We start from the raw sequence: 12,653 nt of genomic DNA, 5'->3' as shown, positions 1-12,653 counted from the left end.
GCTACAAATTATCCAAATAAATTCCAAATTAGAAGATACTCACTTAAAACATGACTTTATATAAAACACAAACCTAATTGTGTAAATAGGTTACACACATGTCATATTTGTGGGGGGGAAATATAAACCAACATTTTTTTGTTGTTTATCTGAAATTCAAATTTAGCTGAAATTCTGCCTTTAAATTCAGCCGACATTCTCTCTGGCAACCTTATGTTTCATGAAACAGCTATAGGACAGGAGAAGTATGTGCGTTTCTTCAGAATTTACATTAACCAGTACAGTAAACAGAAAGTGGGGAGGCACACCCAGCTTGCATCAGATGTGTTGCTATTCAAACCTTGGGCAGATTGGGGGATTTGATCTTACAGCCACAACACCAGGTGCACCCACTCTTTTTTACCACTTTAAAAGTCACTTTTTGGCTGGATAATTCCACAGTTTTTGAGAATTTTAAAACGTGTTTATTTTAAGGCTCCTTTTTTTTGTGTATCATACCATCTCCAGAACTCCACAGAGCATTTCATCCCAAATGATTCATACCATATCCTGGTCATTAGTTGGCTTTATTATTCTGGTTGTACGTGGCTCCTAATTCGGTGTTACTTATTTAAGTCACAGTATTTTGGTGATAAAATATTAATACTGATAAATGATAAATTGGATTCCCATTTGATAGGCTACAATTTGAATCATATAATTATGGGATTATATTAGCTACAATGAGTTACTAAAATGTCTAACAAAGTTTCATTGCACACACTGCCAACAAGAAGAGGCAACAATACTTCCTGAAGAGAAAATAATAACAGGCTAAGGATGAAGCACCCAACTATTAAGGTCCTTGATGATATTTAAAGATGGCAAGTGAATTTTAGGTGATTGTTTTCAATTTGTACATTAAAGAAGCAGTTAAGATTTTTCAGTTGTGTAATGTAAAGTCACCTTTTTATATATTCAGATGGGGCATAGTGCCCATTTACTATATCACCCCTGATCTATAAACAGTTGTGTCTACTTTGGAGGGTCATATGAAGAAAGGTGACAGCTTTGGGGAAATGGGTTTCATTCACAATCAGGTTCTGTAGAGAAGTTCTAGAGGGTGGAGAGCTAGGGAGCTTCATTAAGCCATTAGGATTGGCTTGCACTTCACTGGATAGGGTGGAAGGAATGCTTGAAAAGGAGAGCACATGGGACCAAGAGAATGAGAATGAGGATAGAAGACAGAGATGTTGTACAAAGCAAAGATAAAGCAGAAGTACAGTCTTCTCTCTTAGTCTTCCCCACAAAACCAAACATTTGCAAATCAGAACTACTTTTAATATTGAATATACACACATATTTTCTGGATATTCTTTCTTAACAATGTACTAAAACAACTATGCATGTGGTATGCATAATGCATTAAGTATTAATTAAATAACACAAGAATGATTTAAAGCATATGAGTAGATGAACACAATGTATGCATATACCCTATGCTATGTTATGTAAGGGACTTAAACATTTATGGGTCTCAATACCCTCAAGAGTCCTGGAACCAATCCCTTATTCATTCCAAGAGACACCTGAAATTTTGTTTGGAAATAGAATGCCCCACCGGTTAACAGAAGAGTTGTTCATGGCCTAACAAGTATACAGAGTTCAGAGTGGCTATCACCAGCTACAGAGTCACTTAGATGCCTACCAAGAAATAAGCATCTGCCAAGGTGATTCCCAGTGTATCCATCTCAGCCAAAACAGTTTAGAAAGCTTGTGGATTGCCTACCTCAAACCACCGCCCATTGATAGATTTGCTATTCTTCCCAGCACTTCTGTAGGAAAAGTCATCTTTCTTTCTGTCTTTGTTTTTTGTTTGTTTACTTGCTTAGAGGGTTAGTTTTACTCAGAATGAAGTCCAACAACCTTCTGACTATGGATACAAATTACTACCTAGGTCTCAGAATTTCAAGTAAGTTGATGGCTATATAATCAGAATACAAGAAAATAGGCCTGTCTCCTCATAACCAGCAGATCCGCCATGGACAGTCACAGGGCTTGGCATATGTCACAACTCTCAGATCAGGCACTGAGATTATTCTCCAAGCATTTCATCTCTGTGAGACCAGGCACAACATCACCTCCCTGCCATTCTTGCCAACTAAAGAGGAAGGTTTACTTTTTTTTTATTATTTTGAAAGCTGTATTCTTACCAGCTCATCGATCAAAGAATATTTATTTGTTCATTAACTTCTTTTATGAACATTGTACAAGCTACACAGTATAGTGCCTCCTGGTCATTTATAGGCTAGATTTATACCCCATGACTTGATGGAAGGTACAACTTCAGATGGTAACTGTCCCTTTCTCTGTGTAAGCAGTCAGCATGATTTACAGCACGAAGACTCTTCTTTTAGACACTGCAATTAGCACTTGTCTTATTTATACATCTCCCTTAACATTGTGTTCCCTTTACAAATATTTTTATTTAAAACAGCACACAAGGAAACAGTTCGGCATGCCTGAAGGTGGGGGTGTGAGAAGAGAAAGAAGAAGTAAGCCATGAGTAAATCCATCCGTTAAAAACCACAGTCCACACACACACAAAAAAGTAAATGAGCATTGTATGTCCTAATATCCTGGTGCCATTGTTTGTGCTTACTGTTTCTTGAAGAATTCTCAAAACGTATTTTTTCCAGTACACCAAGCTCTTTTAGTCACACCCTGGAAATGCCTTGCTTAGTTTAAATAGGCCCATTATGCTCTCAGACACCTATATGGTTAGCAAGTCCAGCCTTAATAAAGTGACTGGCCTGTATGCTTTTCTTCCTCTATTATTTGTTTTGTCTTCCCCAACTCTCCTTTCAAACAATTCACAGTTACCAAAAGATTTATTAAATTCCTCACCAAAGTTTCCCGGAGTATATGCAAGCTGAGATTCTCCCTCTAGCAGAACAAGATGCAGTGCCTCAAAAGCCCTAGAATTTCTTTTCTTAATTCTTAAATGTCCCGTCCTCCGTCTCTTGAGAGATAGGTGAGAAAAGCAATTGCCCCCTCTGCTTAAAACATCCAACTCAGAAACTCACTCGGTCCTTGTAATTTCAAATCCCAAGCCATTTGGCAGTGCCTGGATTCTAGGCTCTAGGTATGAGTTCAGAGCTTAAAATCAATCACTCTGAATGGTATTTCTGTCAAATGGAAATCTTTTCTTCTTTGGGAGGAAAAAAGCTTTCCCAATTTTAGGCCTCAGTCTCCGAGAACAGAATGGTCTTAGGAATGAAGCCAGGAGGTAGGAGAGAAACTAAAAGAGATATCTACTACTATTGTGGTTTGAAGAAGTCGGTCCCTTCGCTGCTTAGGGAACAAGGCACCTCCGTACCCTAAAAGATTGCTAAAAAAATCTGTCCCCTGATTCTGGGCTAAAGGCTTGTTTTACTTTGAACAGTAAAGGGTCCCCTGGGTTGCGTGGGAAGGGAGGCATGTCTCTTCTGGAATCCCCCAGCCCCTGACTTAAAACTGTCCCTCAAATAATCAAAATGGAAGCCCAGGCTTCCCATGCTCGCTGTCTCTCCAGGTGAGTTACGGCCTCCATCCTCCTTCAGGGTTTAAATGTTGTTGCAAGTGAAGGCAGGGATAAAGTCCTTGGCATAGCCAGATATGACCTGATGGTCAGTCTTCCACGAGGACAAGTTTCAGTCTCAGACCTTGAATATAAAGGGCCCATGTCAAAGCCCTGAAATCGCTCGGAAAGACCAGCTTCTGCTGGGGCCTTTAGTAGCAGGAAGGAACTTAACACTCTTTATAACTCATGAACTTCTTCACTGTTTCCATGAATCTCCCACTCCGTGCTGTGCATGGACCACGCCCAGGAATGAAAGTAAGGCAGAAGCCAATGCTTTCGTGTTGCCGGCTCTCCGAACGGCTTTCACCTCGCATGTTGATTGGCCTCTATGTAAACGTTACATGGAGAAATATAAACTGAGATTCCTTAAAAACCTCCAGAAGAGGATACTGATTTTCTCTGACTGTGTGAAAGACTTTGGAATGAGTTTCTTGTCGTTTTCCATATAGTTCATGTGTTTCCCCCTCCTTTTTTGCCATGGTAGGAATGGAACTCTCGCCAGGCAAGGGCTCTACTGCACCGAACTCCGTCACCAGCTCCTACTTTTGGTTATTTATTTATTGTTTGAGACAGTGTCTGTGTATGTGACACAGGCTTGGGCTGGGATTCTTGATCCTCTCATCTCTGCCCCTCCAGGGATGGAAATACAGTCATGTTTACCACACATGTGTTATTCCCTCTTGGTGTCCTTACAAATCCTACAATATTCCATATATTTAATATAACCTGGCAGATATCCTAAAATAATTTTATCTGTAGACAATCATAGATTTATGAACCTTGAGAATTTTTGAGCTCTACATTACACTGATACTGATAGAGAAAATGTTTACAGAGAGACAAAAATGAATACATTAAATTAAGAAATTCATAGAAGTAATATTAAAAGTAGCACACCCATTTCATTCAATATTTATCAAATTAATTTTTATTATAATATATAAACCATTCTAATTATTATATAATTTATTAATATAAATAACCACAAATGTCCACTATTATTAAGAATTATTTTTTAATTTTTGGATTTTGAGACAGGACCTCTCTGGCTGTGCTGGACCTCACTGTCTAAATAAATCAGGTTGCCCTGCAACTCATAAGATTCCCCTGCCTCTGCCTCCTGAGTGCTGGGATTAAAAGTGTGCACCACTATGCCAAGCTTTTTAACTGAGAATTTGATGTCAAGTGCTGTGTTAACTACTGAAATCCACCAGTTATCAAATAGACATGACTCTTGAGCTCATGAATGTAAAACATTTCTCTCATCGAATCAGGAGGACCAGTCTCTTAAACTTCTTCAAGAAAAAGAAATCATTGTACTTAACTTCTATAGTACTCTAAAAGTATAAAAGTAGAACATTATGGTAGATGCATAAGAGGTGTGTCTCAAACAGACAGCTGAGAGACTCAAAGAACTTTTGCATGAAAAGTTCCTCAAAGACCTTAGATATTAGCTTTCTTTATTATATCAAAGAAAATTCTGTTTTATTCTCATGCCAGTACTGAGTCCAGAATCTATGTCTGTTGTCCTTCAGCCCCAAATAAGCACACAGAGACTTACATTAATTATAATACTGCTCAGCCGATGGTTAGAGCTTCTTATTGGCTAGCTCTGTCTTAATTATTAACCCATAACTACTATGTATTTCCACATGGCCTTATCTTACCAGAGAATGCCTGACATGTCCCATCTTCCTGGTATCTACATGACATTTCTCTCTGGCTGCCTCTCTCTCCTTCCTCTCTACCCAGCATTTATCTTGTCTGGTAGGCCCACCTATACTTCCTGCCTATATTCTATTCATCAACCAATAAGAGAAACATATATACAGAAGGACATCCCACATCAGAATCAATTGACATTCATCAAATAAATCAATGGTCCTTGAATAATAAAACTTCCAAATATATTATAGGATTCAACTTTTGAATGTATTCATGGTACAATAAAGAAAGTGTTTTGAGTTAAATTACTTTTGGTCCAGTTTTTAAATTCATATCTTTAAGTCCTAACTGCTTCAAAATATTACATAGTTAGCAAACAAAGACCTCAAAGACACAATTTGTTAAGAAAAGGCCCAAATGCAGCCTACAAAATGGAAAAAGATCTGCACCAACCCCACATCTGACAGAGGACTGATCCTCAAAATATATGGAGAACTCAAGAAACTAGACATCAAAATACAAAATAACACAATTAAAAAATGGGATACAGAGCTAAACAGAGAATTCTCAACAGAAAAAGCTCAAATGGCAGAAAGATACCTAAGGAATTGCTCAGCATCCTTAATCACTAGGAAAATGCAAATCAAAATGACCCTGAGATGCTATCTTACAGCTGCCAGAATGGTTAAGATAAAAAATACTGAAGATAGCTTATGTTGGAGAGGATGTGGAGTCAGGAGAACACTTCTCCACTCTTGGAGGCAAGTGCAAACTTGCACAGCCACTTTGGAAATCAGTATGGTGGTTTCTTAGATAATTAGGAATCAGTCTACCTCAAGACCTACTCTTGGGCATATACCCAAAGGGTGCTTGCTCAGTCATACCACAATGTTCATAGCAGCATTATTCATAATAGTCATAACCTAGAAACAACCTAGATGCCTCTCAACTGAAGAATGTATGGGGAAAATATGGTACACTTACACAATGGAGTATTACTCAGCTGTAAGAAATAATGGTGTCATGAAATTTGCAAGCAAATGGATGAAATGATCCTGAGTGAGGCAACCTAGACTCAGAAAGACAAAACACTATGTACTCCTTCATAAGTGCATATTAGATGCAAAGCAAAAAATAACTATTCTACAATACACAGCCCCAGAGAAGCTACAGCCTTCCTCTAGTAATTGATGAAACCAGACACAACCAAGCACCAGGCCGAGCTCCAGGAACCCAGTTGAAGAAAGGGAGGAGGAAATATATGAGCAAGGGAGGTCAAGATCATGAAGGAGAAGTCTACAGAGACAGCTGAACCAAGCTCATGGGAACTAATGAACACTAGACCGACAGCTGTGGTGCCTCCATGGGAACAAACTAAGCTCTCCATATGTGGGAGACAGCTGTGAAGCTTGGACTATCTGAGGGGCCCCTGGCAGTAGGACCAGGATCTACCCCTGGTGCATGAGCTAACTTGTTGGAGCCCATTCTCTATGGTGGGATGCCATGCTCGACCTTAATAATGCAGAGGGAATAGTTTGGTCCTACTCAATTTAGTGTGCCAGACTTTGTTGACCCCTCATGGGAGCCCTTACCTGTTTGGAGGAGTGGATAGGGAGTGAGCTAGGGAGGTACGAGGGGGGTGAGAGGAGGAGTGAGAGGGAGAACTGTGGCTGCAATGTAGAATGAAAAGTTTTAAAAAGAAATACATTTAAAGACAATTAAAAAAGAAGAGGTACAAATGGAGTAGGTTAGGTCCCTAATTCAATCTGTCCATTGTTTTTATTCAGAAAAGCAAGAAGAAATTTGGAATTGGGCATACATGAAGAGAAAATAACTGCATTTGTGGAGAGGCACTTCCTGTTTTGTCACAAAGGAAGAATCCTCCGGAAGACTGAGGCAGATCCTTTCCCAGAGGAAACATACTCATGCTGACACACGGAGGTCAGATGCCCAGCCCCCAGAACTGTGAGGTCATGAATTGCTGTTGTCAGAGTCACACAGTAGACACTCTTGATAGCCCTCTTAGGAAACCAACAAAAAAGCATTATTCCATTTGAGACTTTTCAAGTTGTCTTATTTACTCATTTATGTATTGATCAAGCAAAGATGCATTATTGAGCATCAAGTATGAACCAAATACTGCACAGAACCATGTCCAATCCCTATGTCCAAAATAATGCATCAGTATTCTAAGGTGTTAAATAATTATGATGCTGGACTCCTCCAACCTTAGTCTGTATCAACTTCCATCTCTACCATTCTTTCCCAATAATTTATTTGTCCAATCAACCCTGAAAAACTGTATTCTCCTTCTATCTTGGGCTCAGTCTCTTCCCTGGAAATATGTGAAATTGTTGCTTCCCAGGAGTCATTACTCTCTCCAATCAGTGAGTCACAGGCTGGGGTAGTAATCCAGGCCAGGGACAACCCCTCAGTGTGCTATTAAACCAAATATGTCCCATCCACCCACCACAGGAGTTCAATGAGGATAGCACTGAGTCCCTGCCAAGGTTTATCAGACCCATAAAGTGAGTATTTAAAATTTTAAAGTTTTCAAATGAAATATACAAAGGTTGATTATTTAGCAGTTTATCAACTTTACCCTTTGGTGGCAAAGGGAACAGACCATAAAATAGCTCAAAGGAGATTTCAAAACTACTTTCTACCATTTTATTGCAACTCTAAAGAGAACTAAACAAGTCTCTTGGCAGTCCCTGACTGGCTTTGCCGCCTCTCCCCCTGAGAGAGTGCATGCATTCTTACAGCTGATGCTATTGGAAGCAGTCCACCCTGCTCTCCCTGGGACCATGTGGTCATGCTCACCAATTGTAGTCCTGTGTCTGTGACAAGCAGAGGCAGAGGAACTCTATGAAGTCTTGCTGAGTAAACCCACAGGGAAAGAAGTCATGACTTCATTGTTTCCAATTTCCCTGCTGTCTCCATTTCCACAGTGACCATCTGCCCCAAGGCTTTCTGTCCCTACCACTATGGTGGTCATTTTCCTGCAGTAAGGACTAATGAGTCCAAGGCTGTGTACCCTTAATGTCACTTCTCCATGAGGAGAATGAGTATGTACTACAGGAAAGGGGAGAAGCCAGCTTACCTCTCTGAACTCATAAGGAATACCCAAGTTATTCAAACTGTTAAAATTTTATTGGGAAAACTTGAGTAGCCAACTTATTTTTTTGTTAAATTTATTATTTATCACTGGAGTACGTGTACACGACACAGTGTCCTATCGAGGTCACAGGACACCTTGCTGGAGTCAGTCTTCTTCCACCATGTGGGTCCTGGGGACTGAACTCGGTTTGGTATGCTTGGCAATAAGTGTCGTTTCCCACCCTACCTGCCTCTGAAGAATGAACTTTGAAGTGAACTTATGGGTTCTTTTGTGTCCTTGTTCTTAGTACAGCTTTCATGTTTTTCTAGAGCCCAACTCCCTTTATTTCTTCTCTCTCTCCCTCCCTCCCCCCTCTCTCTACATATATATGTATGTATGTGTGCGTGTGTAGATAGATAGATAAATAGATAGATAGATGATAGATAACTCTCTTTATCTGTGTGTGTGTGTGTGTGAGAGAGAGAGAGAGAGAGAGAGAGAGAGAGAGAGAGAGAGAGAGAGAGAGAGAGAGAGAGAGAGAGAGAGAAAGAGGAGAGACCGTATAACATCAGATATCGATCCTTACTTTCCACCTTGTTTAGGATGGGTTCTTCTGGTCCCTGTCGCTGGCTGACCTATGAGTGTCCAGGGATTCTCCTGTCTCCACCTGAATCCACGGTAGGAGTGGAGTGCTGGGATTAGCCATGGTAGGAGTGCTGAGGTTGCAGAGGCATGTGTGGTTCCTGTCTTACATGAATTCTGGCACACTGATCCCACGGCCTCCCTCACAACTGTAAGCATTTTATCTACTAAGTCATCTCCTCAGCTCACTAATTTCCTTTAAATCTCAGATTTTGATCTAGAAAAAGAAGCACGGGCTTACAATGCCCAGTGTTCCCTCTAAGAGGCAGAGAAGGAGCCCCGGGGTCTTGCACGTACAGGTTCTCTTCAGGGCCTCCTTACCCTTTCATACTTCTGATTTGTTGCTGCAAGGAGTACACACTCTGAAGCTCAAATATCACCCACTCCCAGCAGGACAAAACAAGACTTTCTGGAGGCAAGCCTCTGCCTTAGTGGTTACCACTCTCTCACCTACTATGTAAGAAAATCAATTGAAAATCTACAGCTGCACTGGAGAAGTTGGAAGCCCAGAGTAAAATGCAGAAAATATGAGAAAATCTCAAGGAAAGGATGCCGAGACCTCAGCAAAGGGAAAAACTAAGACCTCACCATTATCAGAGAACTGTGTTCTTTTGCTCCCTTATTTACTTGCATGTTTATTGAACACATACTACATGCCAAGTACCAAGCCAACCTCAAGGGATATAATGTACAAAAGCAGACATGCTTCCGGTCTCGTTAGAGCTCACAGCTTGTCGAGGAAGAAGCATCCATCAAACACGGACACAAAGAAGTTAATTAGGAGTACAGCACTAAGCAATGTGAAGGCTAATTATATGGTACCATGTGGGCATAAGTGAGTCAGTTTAACTCCCTTTAGAGTGGAGGTGGTGGTGGGAGGGTCTTCCTGGAAAAACAATTATCAAGCTGAAACTTAAAGAAACTGTGGAAACCAGCTATGCCAAACTAGAGATGAGGATGAGAGCTGGGTCTGGAATATTCCAGTGGGAATGCAGAAAGAAGCAAAACATCCTTTATGCTTTCTGAGGCGAAACCCTGCTTTGGAGTCCAGGCTGGTCTCAAACTCACAGTCCTCCTGCCTCAGACTTCTCAATTATAAGACTGCAGACAGGCACCACCATGCCTACCCAGATTATCATGTCCTTTTTATCCTTATTTCATTCACGTAATTGTGTGTCTTTGTGAGTGCATGCCAGATGTACTCAGGTGACTACGGTGCTGGGTGCCCTAGAAGTGGAGTTACTGGGTGTTGTAAGTGCTGGACATGGGTTCTGGAGATGAAATTTGGTCCTCTGGGAGATCACTGTACTTACTTAACTACAAAGTCATCTTTCAAACTCCACAACGTACTTTTTCAAAGGAAGAAGGGTCTATGTTAGGATCTTAAAGAGCTGGGTGCTTACACATGATCTCACAGCAGTTGCGACTATTTTGCACAAGATCTGCGCAAGATTAAGCCAACCGGCATCCCAGCTGGATAGGGGAGGAGCTCATGAAGTCCCACCTCCAGCCAAGGAGCTGTTGACAACTAATGGCTGCTGGGGGAGGTAGACTCAATTTTCTTCAGTCATGTGGTTCTTAAGAGGCTACTCATGCTCTGATAGATGGTATGATATCATGCTTGTCCAGGCAACACTAAGTGGACTTGGTGGGTTTAAAAAACAGCAGGTTAAGTTGGGAGATAAAAGTGATAGGAGAGGAATTTAAGAGAGGAAATCACATGGGTTTGATCAAATTATACTATAAGCATCTATGAAATTCTCAAAAATCTAAATACTATGATTATATACCAAGCAGAGGGTTGGGGAGGGGGAGACAGGGAAGAAACAGCTGCCTGATCACCTGGAAGGAAAGTATAAAGTGCTGCTGGAGTGTGAGTAAGAAGTAGGTACTCATGCAGGGCTAGGCAAAACCTATTAAAGCTATTGAAAGTGTCCCAAAGGTCAGTAAAAGCCTTGGGAGAGTTTGCTTCCTAATGGCACACATACCCTTCCTGCTGGAGTGTGGTGAGGTTGGCTGCTCCCTACAAAGCTCTGTATGCCCTGTACCCACTTCAAGTTCAAGTTTACATCTCTCAGAAACGAAAGCAAGCCTGACTTTCCTTGTATACTGATGAGACAAGACCCCATTCCTCAAAAAATGACATTGATCGTGATGGGAAATACTGAAGACTGGACTGAAACCTAGTATGATTAGCAACCAACAATCGAGTCAGAGAATGAAATGAGGTATTTGGAACATCTCAGCCCAGCTGCCTGCTATAGTAGAGGGAACTTGTTCTGAATGGATATCCGTGTCACCTTTAACTTTCATGTGTTCGACCAATCTGTAACACAGAAAGTAGCCAGGACTCTCAGAGATTATCCAAAGTAAGAGTCATGTGACTTAAGTTGTTTACCTTCAGAAATAATGAGCTGATTCATAACAACAGAGAAATAACCACACTTCCATGAGACCAGCCAAGAAAGTCTGGCTAATACCCAAATTTGAGTAAATCGCACCACAAACACATGTTAATTTTGGCCACCCCTTGTTACTTTGCTGAATGTTTATTTCAGATTGTCTAAGCTCTCTGCATTTATTCCACTCTGATCTTCAACGTGCGTCAGAAAAGGGGCTGTTTGTAAAACCCAGATCAGGCTTCCCTGGCTTTGAACCCTGTGAGCTGAAGGCAAAACCCTGAAGGTAGGACCCTAGATGATGCAGCCCCACCTAGACTTCAGCCTTCCATCACTTGTATTACTATTGCTTCCTGAGGCTGGCAAAGACGGTCATGATGCTAAAAAGAAGGTTTTGCTCTCCAGATGCAAGTAGCCTGATTGGAAATGTTATATTTCTTCTCGTGGATCCCATGACAGCTACACACATGGGCAACTTGGACTAAATGCAGGATGGTTGTAGGGTTTGTGGGCTCTATACTTGATCTGTCTCGGGGAATCTGGAAGGGTTTTCTGGATTCAGTGATATGCAATGTGTAGCTTTATCATCTGTTGTCATTGTGTAGAATATCTTTTATAGGTAGTCCTCTGTCCTCTTTTTGTTCCACACCAATCTTTTTTCTTTAACTATATTGTAGACTACCTGAAGAAGGAGAACATGCCTTTACAACATGACTTGAATGCTGACCACATTGTGTTGCTACCAAATATATGTTGGCCCATTAAATTCTTGCAAGTGAGTCATTGGTGAAAAGTGCTGGCTATACCAAATCAACCAGGAATGAGAAGCATGCCAAGGTAGACAAGACTGGCATGAAGACACTGCTTCACTGGTACTTGTTTTCTTTAGTTTTTTTTTCAATTTACTAATGATATAACGGCTCCATGATTTAATTGGCAGGTAGAAGCCAGGAAAAGACCTCACTAACTCACACTAATGAGAGGTAGGCCCATTGCAGTCCAACTGAGGTCCCTCAGTAATTGATTTTCTATTTTTAAAATATGTGCTTTGCTCTCTCCAGCCAACACACACATGCAAGTTGCTTGCCATACAGAATACACTTTGTTCTTTCATTTTGTCGAGTGTGGTTGCATTTTAATTATTTATGATAATACTTAATAGTATATTAGTAAGTGTCCTGTAGAGTGGCATGTAAAAGTAATGAAGTCTTAGGAACATGAGAGCACGGTAAGGCCCACAGCTATT

The 12,653-nt window shown here is 40.8% G+C and overlaps 1 long non-coding RNA gene across 1 annotated transcript; it reads left to right on the top strand.

Annotated features, from left to right (window-relative positions):
• Positions 1-11,601: 11,601 nt before the first annotated feature.
• On the top strand, positions 11,602-12,178 carry LOC121142247. The gene is made up of 2 exons (XR_005879231.1): positions 11,602-11,693; positions 12,085-12,178. It is a non-coding gene; the product is annotated as an uncharacterized LOC121142247 (long non-coding RNA).
• The last annotated feature ends 475 nt before the right edge of the window (positions 12,179-12,653 follow it).

Source organism: Mesocricetus auratus, unplaced genomic scaffold (assembly GCF_017639785.1).
Source record: "Mesocricetus auratus isolate SY011 unplaced genomic scaffold, BCM_Maur_2.0 Super-Scaffold_100009, whole genome shotgun sequence".
NCBI lineage: Eukaryota > Metazoa > Chordata > Mammalia > Rodentia > Cricetidae > Mesocricetus > Mesocricetus auratus.
Note: the sequence above shows the minus strand (reverse complement) of the source record. Positions and strands in the feature narration are given on the sequence as shown.